General features: G+C 46.0%; 2 protein-coding genes across 7 annotated transcripts in view; one reads left to right on the top strand and one right to left on the bottom strand.

The window, feature by feature from the left end:
* The window catches only part of LOC116841751, a 177,891-nt gene that overhangs the window by 161,836 nt on the left and 3,321 nt on the right, over positions 1-12,734 (top strand). The window lies entirely within an intron of this gene.
* The window catches only part of LOC116841752, a 440,348-nt gene continuing 430,691 nt past the window's right edge, over positions 3,078-12,734 (bottom strand). Inside the window, exon 5 of the mRNA XM_032810084.1 lies at positions 3,078-3,643. The gene's annotated coding sequence lies outside the window, so the exon portion shown is untranslated. The remainder of the gene's footprint in view (positions 3,644-12,734) is intronic.

Genomic DNA, 12,734 nt, shown 5'->3' with positions numbered 1-12,734 from the left:
CCGCTCCCTCCCAGCCGCCAGCCGTGCTCCTTCGCAAACCTTCGTACCTTAGAAATATTAATTTCTCAATTTCCTCGGAATCGTTACGTTACCCTCCTCGTCGGGGCCAGCCTTAATTGCCGCGATTAAATTAGACATCGACGGTGCGCGGGCAAGAGTGGAAAAGGAAGAAAATCGAGAACTCGAGGAGGACGTAACGAGTGACTCGCCGGAAAATTGGATCGATCGAGTTAGGCGGTGGATTGTCCTCGAATTGCCGTTAGATACGGCTAATTTGAGAGCCACGGTGACCGTGGTTCTCGTCATTAAAAGCATTAAAATGTAACCTAACTTGGCAAAAACGTGAGTAAAATGTGACAATTATGAAATTACCACGTAACTATAGAATCAGCCGCCTTGTGTGTGCGTGCCAGAGAACGCGCCTATATAAAATATCGAAGTCCCCGTACTCAGAAAAATATCACTCCACTGCTGAGAAAAGCGATTAAACGATTTATTGTCCTTCTTTCAAGTAACGATTATCTTCAATAAGAAATACTTTCTTGATAATAGTCTTAAAATATACTCATCGTAGATTTCAGAGAAGCTCATTATCATATGCTCAAAAAAGAATTTATTCCTTTATATAATTTATAATATATAGAATATCATTTATAAAAAGAATATAATTTATAACCGAAGAGAGAAAGTTGGTTCGACTATATGCAAACAAATAGAATTTTGTTTCAGTTTAACATTCTTGAAATTCAAATAATGCATAGAAAGATACATATTGCATTCAAGTAAATTATTTATCATAAGCATCAAATTAACTAAAAACACATTCCATCTCCCTAACATTTTCCGGTAGACCTAACATTTCAACCAAAAATATTGAATTATTAAATATTGAAGCAACAATTCAGTTTACTTACTACACAGAGTCATACCAACTTTTTTTCCCTCTCGATAAAGTTTTATAAATAATATTTATAAAAAGAATAAATTCTGCAAAAAGGATAAATTCTTTTTATGGATATATGATAAAATGACTTTCTTAAAATTTGCAATGGGCATATCTTAAGACTATTATGAACAAAATATTCTTCGTTGAAGGTAACCGTTATTTTAAAAAAAGAGAAGAAAAGAAAAAGCGAATAATCGTTTTTCTTAGCAGAGTAAAATGATATTTTTCTGTGTGTAAACCTATTAGGATTCTGAATGTGATTTTAATACTTATGGCGAGCTGCCTTTTATGCGATAGATTTGCGAATATACAAACTTATGAAATATTCGAAAGACATAACATGTACTCGAAGACACTATGTACTCTCCTGTCTGCGCATTGAAGCGCTCTCAGCAGGAAGGGAATGCATTCGGGGGTGGAGAGCGCGCGCTCTCATCTCTTTAAATCGTCGACAATCGCGGATACCGTCTGCCGTCTGAGGGACCACATCAAAAATCGATTGTCTCGAAGCATGGTTCGCAACAACGACGGTGGTGGTGGCGGCGGCGGCGGCGACAGCGGCAGTGGCGGTGGCGGCTGGATTTAAACGTCTCTCGCGCGAGTATATCTTTTCCGCGTTCCACGCGCTTGCACATTTAGCGGACTTACTTTTTCGCCTTCGTGAGCGTTGTTGCCACGATATCTGCGAAAGGCGATCTCGCCGGTTGCTTCGGGGTTTTCCTGTGGCGCGGGTGCAAAAATCCGATTAGCGGAGAGCACCTCGGGCGCGCGGCGGTTATAAGGGATGTGTGCACGTCCGGCCCGGAAAGGGCGGGTGTGTTAGCGCGGCCAGAATGGATGTGGTACAATTCAGCCGGCCTCTCTCACCCGCTTTCGCCTGTGTTTCCCGAACTTCGGCGCAGCCGGCGAATTCCGCCGACACGCTCGCGCGCCCGAGGATCTAGTGAAAGTATGTTGTTAATTTGTACAAACGCGTCGAATCGGCGCGATCGATGCCCGCCACACTTTCGGATATTCTCCTGTTATCCTCTCGTATACGCGCGATATTCGATAATACGCTCTTTGCCGAGCCTTGCTTGCGTCCGTTCGCGAGCGTTCCTCGGGCTCACTCTCGTGGAGGTAACGATCGATAATGCCCTTATCAGACGGCGCGTGAGGGTCCTGTATCGCTGGCCGTAATGGCCGGGGGGATCGATAAAACGGTATATCGTTGGGTATTGCCGAGTTAATAATTAATATTAACGGAATAGGATCTCACGCGATGAGGAAAGGGGCGAACCTGCCCAACCCCCTCTATACCGCGGTCGCCGCCGATGATTGAATCGCGTGTGAAAGATCAGGAATTTTTTACATTCATTTGCTTTGAGAAATGGCGCTATATGTTTCTGCCGTATATCGCAAAATGATGGCATGTGTAAAAACAGAATGTAGCGGTATGTTAGTAAACCTATAATCGATACCGAACACACACGGCGCGAGGGATATCGTAGCGCTTTAAACTAAACTTGTGCATCTCTCTCGCGCGATTTGTAGGGTCTTTTTTTTGAATTTGCCGTGAAAAGGGGAATAATAGAGGCTCGTTTGTTTTTCCACGGGAAAGGAAGGAAGCGCTCTCGCCGCTCTCCTCCCCGTTCTCGGATACGGCCTGCCTGGAAATGGGATGAACGTAGGAAAATAGGAAATCGGAGACACTCGATTTCATTTGGTATTGGTTGTTTCTATTTTCCTCTTCACGGCGCACCTGTTCAGAGATTGGTAAGTAACGTTATCACAGACCATTTAACGACGGGCACGGATGTCGCGTCTCTTTCTGTCCTGTCCTCAACGTGTCGCATAAGATAGCTCTCTCTTTGTGCTTTGACTCATACGATTTGACTCATACGATTTGACTCACGATTATTTTTTTTACCTTCTTTGATTACTCGTATTAATAATTATTACTTGAAATGCGTCTCAAGTAAGACGCTCGAATTCAGAGCTAAATGAGAGTTTTTCTATTAAATCGCGATTACAAGTGTCATTTGGATTCTACTCTGAATAAAAACTTGAGCATCTCACATAAGAGAAATTTCCAATGACAACTATTAACACAAACTTATTAATTATTGACAAGACTATTTAAGATTTGTATGAATAGCTATTGTGTTTGAAACACGTTTCAAATGAGATACTCAAATTAGAATTTAAACGTTTTCACGTTAAAATTTTTCACAACAATCGAATTCACAATTGCAGATATAAATATCACATATATCATATAGCTCGAACTTGAACTTTAAATTCAGAGCTAAGTATCTCATTTAAGACGAGTTGTCATGTGATAAGGACTCAGTTTTTTATTCAGAGTTCGAGTTCAGAGATTTTAAGTTTTTTAGTTGAATTATAGTACAATTCTTTTTAATTATACTATAATTCAACTGTACAATTCGTGTCTCACATAGGACAAGTATCACGTGACAAGGACTCTGGGGTAATTTGTAGGAACGAATTAAAGGAGTTTCTTTTAAACTTTTTACAAAAAGATTATAAAACACATATCTTTGAATTTTTCCATTATGTTTCCAGTATGTTTCCATTATGCATCGAGGTAATTAAATGTTATTTTTTTCATAATTGAGACTCGTTGGTTGAATTACAGAGTGCGGCGCAACATGCTCGTGTTCTGCTGACATGCATGATGTAGCCGCTTGTTACGATCTGAAACAAAGAAACACAAGATTCTTATTTCATATAATGGATATTGTTTGAACTAGGACTAAATCAAAATTTGACGAAATGTCTGCATCAAAAAAGAGATTGCGACTTCTCGGTATCATTATCATATAGCGCAATAGTTGTATAACATGCGAATTTTGATTATTACGATATTCTCAAACTTGGCAATGCATTCTATAAAAAGCATCTAACGACATTTAGATTTGTTGTTTCATACAATGTTTCTCACATGCACACACACACACACACACACACACACACACACACACAGACACATATATACATAGATCATTATCATTATCGCAGAGCAATGAGCGAATTTTGTGAGAACCGTAATCGAGACGGTCTCAATTCTTACTTTTCAATATTCGCGTCATTATCACGATGTGATGGTAAAAGGGTAAAGGGGGAGGGAGATGGTTTGGGAAAGATGGGAATGATTGAAAGGCACGCGACCGATTTCATTCACGTTCAGTTATCTTCTCTTATTCCGTTACGAAGGAGGGGAAGGATGGCCCACCGCGGCTGGAATACGAAGAAAGCGGCGTTCCCGGATGACGAAGGTTATGCGAGGAGAATGAGAATCCCGCCGTGGTATTAGCTAGGGAATTTTCTATTTCAGATTCCGCGAATCCATTTTATCTTAAACTTCGTAATTCCATACTGCCGGCCCTGCTCCTCCCAGCCCCAGTCGGTGGCCGCTCTTTCCCTTCGAGGCACGAAGGAATTCACCCTCGCGACTTTTCTACCCCGCTGGGTATTCCCTGCCTCTCGACCTGTCTTCGTCGGCCGCCTTCGGTCCTCGCGGCAGGGGGATGGACGTTTTTATATTTTTCAACGCGCAGCCGAGGCCGCCGTCGCAGCCGCCGCCACCAACTCGGATTTTCCGCGTCCGCGATATTGGACAGCAAAAGTTAAAATCGTCTGTATAACCGTGCACGCGCGAGCGAAATAACGGTCGCTCGTTTATCTCGCGCGAGATCGCGGAAATACTCCGGAGCTTGGGTGGTGCGCGAGGCGGAGGTATAACGAACCGGCAACATTTTCCGTTATTCCTGTAACGTCGATTGATATTAATCCTCGATGCGCGCGTTTATATGCGATGTACTGGTCGCGGTAAGAAAATTATTTTCAATATATATTACATATAACAAAGCAAGCGTGTAACTCGTGAGCGATTTAAATTGGAGCATCAGTCAGTCGTCCCTGCGAAATATAGCCCGCGGGAAAATAAGAAGAGAGGTCACCCGGCCGTCTGAAAGCTTCATCACTTCCGCGGTTTTTGTTTGTACTGTCAACATCGATGGAAGTAAGGGTTGTTTTTCATTACCCGTCTAGACGAGGCAGTAGACAGAACTCAAAATGTGCCAGAAGGACAGATGTGCGTAATTTGGTAGCAACTGTACTACCAGTCGATTTGTAAAGATCGTTTATGAGTGATGTGACACCCATAATTATAACACAGAATGACAAGAAAGTAATAACGAGAGAAAAACGAAAAAAGAGATGATGAAAATTTGCTCATGTGAAGTGTAATATGAAAATCTGTGTATAACTTTGAGTAAATTTGTTGCTGCATCAGTGCAACTACAACTATATTATTGTATACGATGTAAATTCGATGATCAATTCAGTACGGCATATTTTTATCACGAACGTAAAGAGTTGCAAAGTTTCCATCGTCGAGACTGTTTCACGCCGCGATAATCGTGCAAATTTATCCAGGACTCCTCAATGCTTTTGAAATATCCATAATACCTGTTATCTCTCGTCGCATCTCAATCGCTCCAATACGAAGACATGGAAGAATGTGTCGACGGAGAATCGACAGACGACAGTCAGTCTAGACGGGGGTGGTGGCAAACAGCCTTAATTCGCAGCGTATACCGCACGCGAGACAATTTTTCGCATCGGCGGTCTCGCGACTTCTTCACGAAGCGGAAATTGAATTGAAGTCGCGGGGTCAAGCTCTGTCCGTGTACCGTTTGCGCAGCGGCGACGGCGACGGCGATGGCGACGGCGTCGGCGGCGCAAGGTCGGCTCGCGAGCGAGGCGAATTCGGTACTCCAGGAATGTGCAGGCTAGACGTGCGGCCGCATCCCCGACGGAATAGCTGCGGCGCCGTCGCATTCTTGCCGAGGGCGGGCGCACCGTAGGCGCGGGTAAAAAATATCGCCGGCCCGAGGAAGCGTAAAATCGCTCGCCATTATCCCGCGGTGGGCGCCGCGGGACGCCGTGCTGACGATGCGCGCTGCTTCGGCACTCCGGGATGCACGTACAGGCTCGTACACATCTGCGTTTAAGCGTACTTCAGACACTCCGCAAACAGGCCGAGGCTATTAAGCCGCTGCATTCGGTCGACGCCGCTGAGAATTGATAACAAGCGGCACGAACGCGATCGCGACGGGGATAACGGGGCCGTCTCCAAAATCGCACGTGCTTCGTTTTAATACGAACGTTATTAACGCGCTGTTAATGTTGCAGTATTATTGTTGTGCCGTCGCGGAATACAGTCGTACGCACGCACACACACACACACACACACATTCGGCGCGGATCGAACAGGTGCCACCGCCGCGCCGTGTGGCGTTTATACCGCGGAGACGACGAAGTTTCCTGCCTCCGGTTGCTGGGATTGTTGTTGCAGTATTAAATATCTCAGAGATTATCAACAATCCCGGCGATTTTTCCGCGAGGTCGGCTCGCGGGACCCGAGAGCGCGATTAAATCGTGAGAGTTGAATGAAATATCGAGGCGAAATGGGCGAAGCAAATACTCCCTTGTTCGCGTGTAACAATAGCTCAATGTTTTCATTGCCTTCCCGAACAGTCTCGCTCTCCCTTAAGGGGCCCTTTAAGATCTGAAGTTTCGGCAACATCCACGTTGGGAAACACTGCCTTAGGTAGTGCATAAACATGACCAACGTAATGGTTCGCTGTATTTACCCTCGCATAGCGCGAAATTAATAACGCGTATAATGCATATATAATAGCGGCGCACACACGCGCGCGACTTTGTCATTGTTATATTATACGATTTCCGGCGGGGGGTGTACTCCTGTATACAACGCTCTCGTTGTATCGCGCGCGCGGATAATAAGCCGTCCCGATTCTTTCGGCGGGGCGATCGACAGAATGGGCGAGCGCGTTTATTTGCGCGTTTATTTGCGAGAAGAGCGATTCGATCGAACTAATCGGCGGTTTAGTTTTTGGTAAATAATCACGCCTAATCGCAAGAGCACGCTCTCCGATATATACGACCGAGATTATTTCTATCCTGTGTTTATTAATTTAATTAATAATTAATACGCGCGCACACGCGCGCGTGTTTGTACACGCAGTGAGTAATTAAGCACATAACCGGTTGCTCGATTTATGCGGCATATCAAAGATATGCCAGCACGAATGATTAACGAATAACTTAGTGAAATAATCATTTTCCTTTCTGCCCTTCCCCTCTCTCTCTCTCTCTCTCTCTCTCTCTCTCTCTCTCCGGGTTTGAGTTGTGGAACTCGCATTTGCACACGCGAAACTATAAATTCGCGCCGCCAGTCTCCTTGTTGCTCCAAGTATTACGTGCCTCTCGCGCGCTTACGTCTGGTTATACAAACGTTGAGTAATGGTCACATTAGAGCCCGCAGTTGCTCAATTTTCGCGGCGCCGTTGTCACACCTTTCTGAACAATTACACGCCCGTACGTGTAAAGGCACGTCCATAGCACGCGCCCTGCCTTAAGCCGGGTCACGGCGGATCCCGCGATAATACTCGCTGTACAGCCGGCATTAGGGTGCGCCTTTGCGGAAATTAATATCCGCCGCGGCGTTATTGTCAAAATTTTCGCGGAGGTACGTGTGTCTGGGAGCTCGGCTGCTGCTGTGTCTTTCTCGTCGTGATCCACCCGGACACGTTCGTTACAAAGGACGTCGCTTTCTCTCTCTTCCTCTCTCTCTCTCTCTCTCTCTCTCTCTTTCTCTCTCTCTCTCTCTCTCTCTCTCTCTCTCGCATACTTTTGCGTAATCACCTAGTGCGGAAGCTTTCCGACTCCCTCGAGGTGGCGGAAGTTTACTTATGTTTTTGCGAACATCTTCTGCGCGACAAAGCGAGCGTGATGTATGAATGGAGTTATCAAAGTGTGCCGGGACGACTGCTGATGAATTCGAGGCGTTGAGAATCCCGAGAGTGCGACTGTGCGTGTTGAGCGAATCTTGTGCGACGAGAAAAAGGAACTACGAGAAAAATCGAAGATTGCTCCCTGGCGTGAACATTGTTGACGCGTTAAACCCCGTCTGCATAGCTCGCAGGTCGGAAAACGCAGGTCTCAAACGCAGGCACAGGATGACGTGTTTGCTCGCGCAAGGCACACGCATAATCGCACTCGTCTTTTAGTAATCGCTTCGTAGTTGACTACATTGCTCCTACGATTGCGCGTTGCTTACATCAACCAATCGTAAAGGCAAAGACTTTAAAGAGAATTGTAAGGTTATTGTCTTCGTAACCAAAACAAACCGTATTCATTTTGCGGTTAATAAGTTCGCCTGTTGCATCAATAAATATGAGCACAAGTGTATATTGGACTTGTGAAAAAACACGGCAGTTAATTACGTTGGTACACCACAATGAAAGAAATTTTGAAGAAGTCGATAAGCATAGAAATATATGCTGCGTGACACATTTGCGTTCCATACAGATACTCATCTCGCGACGTGATTTGCGAATGCTAGTGCGCTTTGCGTATCTTGGAGTCTGCGACCTGCGAGCTACGTGGACGGAAGCTTAACGCATCTCCACGTTCTTTCGTATACAGTCATTTATCCCAACTTCCTCGCTGAATGAAACACACGTTGCTGGAAAGTGGTAATTCGCGCGCAGCTCGAGAATGGCAAATGAATGCGAGACCCCCGCGAGACGACTTCCGGCGCGCGATAAACGACCCACGTAGCGGCGGCAATTAATCGAGACGGTTTCTTACGTATTAATTCGACGCGCGCCACGGGACGTTATCGCGCGCGGTGGAAGGTCGCAACGCAGAGTAAACGAACCTTAATTTGCTCGCAAGAGCACACGGAAACATTCTCCCGTCCCCAAGTCCGTAGATGCGCGCGCGAGGCATGGCGGGACAGGACGTAGAAGAGGTGAGGGGACGGTAAACGAAAGGGTGGCGTCGGTGTGTACAGGACTCGGCAGCGGCTGAACCCCCCTCTAACTTCCACCCCCCGGCGACGTAATTGAATCACGCTACGGGCCGTCGAGGCGTAAAACGTGGATTAAATACGATGCATACGTAGTACCGAACCGTGTTCTGGGGGGAGGGGGCTGGCTGCGTCGCTTCGAAACGAGGGGGTGGCAGCCTTCGCCGCCTCCACCGCCGAGTGTACTCCAAATATCCGCGCGCCCCGATCCGTTATCGCCGCTATTTTGTGCATTTGCAATCCTTTGACGAGTAATCCGTGGGGGATTGTCGATCGAGCTAGCTAGCTAGCTAGCTGGCTAGGTTGTCAGCCAGCCAGCCAGCCATCCAGCTAGTCGGTCAGCATCGCGACCTTTCGTACGGACCAACGGAACCCGCTAAAATTTGCAGCAGGCAAACGAGAACGCGACAGAGGGAGATCCGTTTGCCCGCCTAAAATCTATTTATAACGTAACCGGGTCTATTTTTAGCCGACGTCCTTTGACCGAGTGAGTGAGTGCGCGCGCGTTTATCTTGCCGAGCATGCCGGTGTGATTATATGGACACTGTATGTCGATCGGGGTGATGATGTGTGTAGTACCCGCGCGCGCGCGTTTCCCGCTCGACAGGTTCGAGAACCATGTGAAACGGGCGCGGACTCATGCGATTGCTCTCCCGATTGAGATATCGAGACTATCGCCGATCGCTCATCGCTGTTAGGTTGCGCGATATCGTCGTAGCTCCCGTCCTGTTTCCTCCTCGCCCCTTTCGGAAGCCTCAATTTCGTTCGCCCATATCGCATCCCGGCGAAAGCGGCGGATAACGGTGAGCGGAGAAAGGAAGCCGATAGGAAATTGCGGACGCGAGAGACAGAGGACACGACGGCGATGAGAGCAAGGAGCCCTGATGAAAGGGCGGAATCGGGATTCGGTTGTGCAAATCGAATCGCTTTCACGGCACTTGAGCTTTAACATTTCCCTTTACCGCTCGACATGAAATGATACAGCCGGGAGTTTTTCATTTTGCCGGCTTACTTTATCGAATGCGCTTCACTTAGACCGCTTCCGCTTTCAAACAGCTTCAAAATGTACATCGTGTATTTCCATTGGAATATTACAATATAGAGAAACATTAAAGGCCGTTTGCGCTGAGAGAAAAAGCATAGTTGTGGCGACTATACGGGCGATAACTATTCGGATTTTATATGTGAAACTATTTTATGCAGTTTAATAAACTATGTTTGCAGTTGATACAACCATAACTGCTAATGATTCATATATTAGTTCCGTATATAAAAGTGGTATAAAATAAAAATACCAATATCGGTACTGAAATTTTAGTTGGGTCAGTCATTTTTTTCTTCCCAGTGTAAAGATCGACGGGATCCCGCTTTCGAGTAGCTTCGACATATCGTGTAATTCAAAGGGAATTGCTGAAACATCGCGACATTCACGGAATCAAGAGCCCGCTCATAAATTCTTGATTTATATCAAGCGGTAACACGTGACCATGTTCTGCAGAAAATTGGGAAATTACTGTGTATAAATTTGTTACATATATAGATATATACAGAAAAAAGAATATTCTCATTTAGAGAATATCTTTAATATCGATATTTTAAAAATAAGATTAATAGTAAAATGAAATTAAAATAAATTAGTCTTTAATCAAAACGAATATAGTAAAATTATTACAATTATTTTCTCGTAAATTATTATAATATTAATATTCTTAATTACATATTACTAATCACAATCAAAACGAACATAATCAAATTAACACAATTATTTTTTCATATATAAAAAATTATGTTAGTATTTTTACTTATATGTGAGAAAAGAATTGTGTTAATTTCACTATATTCGTTTTGATTGAAGACTAATAATGCATAATTAAGAATATTAATATTAACTGTAATATTCTATGAGGAAATGATTGTGTTAATTTTATATTTGTTTTGATTGAAGAATAATTTATTTTCGTCTAACGCCATATAATCTCATTTTATAAATCATTTAAAATGCCAACAATAAAGATATTCTCCAAACGAGAATATTCTCCTTTTCTGTCAACAACACAAATTTCTTTTCCCTCTTCAACATTAATTCTCCGGACTCTGAGATTTAAGTTGAGATAATGAACTTTGCTGTGTGCGAACACAACATAATGTTCCGCCTCGAAGCATCGCGCATTTCGGGGACCCAAGGATCGACAGTTATCCCGTTTATTACGACCCGCAAAATTCCTCGCGTGACGTCGGGACGTCTTCACCTGAGGATGTTTACGATATTTATGAATGTCGGTGCTACTTTTGGAGGACTCCAAGGATGAAAGAAAAACCATCAATCTCAGTGGCCCAGTTTCGCGTCGTAGGAGGAGGGGAGAGGGAGGGAGAGGAGGCGGCGGCGGCGACGGTGCTAACCGAGCGACTCGAGGACTCGAGAATCTCTTTCCGTCCGATGCCGTTTATGAGCGAACTGTTCTCAAACTGTTTTGTAAGAAAGATAAATAGGCGCTTTTGATAAAACTCGCCTGACACACCCAAACTCAAAGCATTGAATTTCATTATCGTGCGAGTCCTGATTTATCGCCCGCGCCCGCCTTACTCTCGGGCGACTCGTCCTCTCTCGCTTTCTCTCGCCATCTCTCTCTCCCTCTCTCTCTCTCTCTCGCGCGCTCTTGCGTGACTCTTACGGCGAGGCCGCCGACGATTTGTTTCGCGAAACGCGATAACAAATCGCAGAAGGTTTACGTGTCCGAGCGCGTCTCAGAGCGAAACCGTCTCGACGTTTCGCACCGGGCGTCGCCGCTGACTCTGGCGACGAGGAATTGCGCGCTCGCGAAATCGTATTACATTTTTCAGGCTGCGATCGCCGGGCAGCTTTTCGGATTCTCCCGCGCCGTTGCTTTTTTCCATTTCCAAAATTTCAGACCGCGAACCGAAGCTCGCCCCGTCAGATGCAATTGCCGTGAGAGCCGGGGTGCATCCGCGCGCGCGCGTTGAATAATCAAACGAAAAAATTGGCTCGCCGTAAACGTCCGTAGGATGGTCGCCGCGACCGTCACCGACGTTATCCCCCCAGCGCAAAATCCCTCCTCCCTGCCCCGCTCGCTCGCCCTCCCTCCCGCCGTCCTGCCATCCCCCTGCATCTTCCGGCGTTCTCTCATAGCCTGTCATAAAACTTTCATAACTTTCGGTATTTCCACGAGCGGCCTTTTGCCAGTCCGCTCATGCGAGTCGCTGGATACGACCCCTCCCCTCACCGTCGTACCCTTAAGTAAGGGAGCGACGGGAGGATGAACGGGACGTGTCGGGAGTAAAAATATCACCCGGTTAACTCCCTAGGTACACCGCAACCGACCCCGGGGACTCGTAATTTGAATACTTCTTTGAGAGAAAGAGCCGGTGCGTATCGCCGGGAATTGGCTTTTAAGTAGCATTGGGTAGCTCACCCCTCAATGATTAAGGCTGACAAATCTCGAGGAGCGAGGACGCGGAGGAGACGCCATCGTCGAGCATCTTTCTCTCGAGAAACGTGTCCCTTGCGGAACGCTAGCGCTATATCGATTATATCCGCGGGTTCATGAACAGCTATCTGCTCCCCGCGAAACCTTATCCTAATTAAAATTTTTAATTGTAACGCACACCTATCACGTTGCCTGTTATTCCGCATCGCCGGGCACCAGGATTTTTTCCGGTATTAACCTCTGCAGCGAACAGAACGCGGATGAACGGACGGACGGGCGAACGAACGCGAAGGCGCGACGCGATCGGGTTGTCTGCGCGAACCATCGGAGAGAACGGTTCATAAATTCACAAATAGCCGCTAACAATTTGTGCCATTCTCTCTCTCTCTCTCTCTCTCTCTCTCTCTCTCTCTCTCTCTCTCTCTCTCTCTCTCCACGC

The sequence above is a fragment of the Odontomachus brunneus genome, unplaced genomic scaffold, assembly GCF_010583005.1.
Source record: "Odontomachus brunneus isolate Ranch 3 - 2012 unplaced genomic scaffold, Obru_v1 Obru_scaffold_018, whole genome shotgun sequence".
Classification (NCBI taxonomy): domain Eukaryota; kingdom Metazoa; phylum Arthropoda; class Insecta; order Hymenoptera; family Formicidae; genus Odontomachus; species Odontomachus brunneus.
This window is presented reverse-complemented; position numbering and strand designations above follow the sequence as displayed.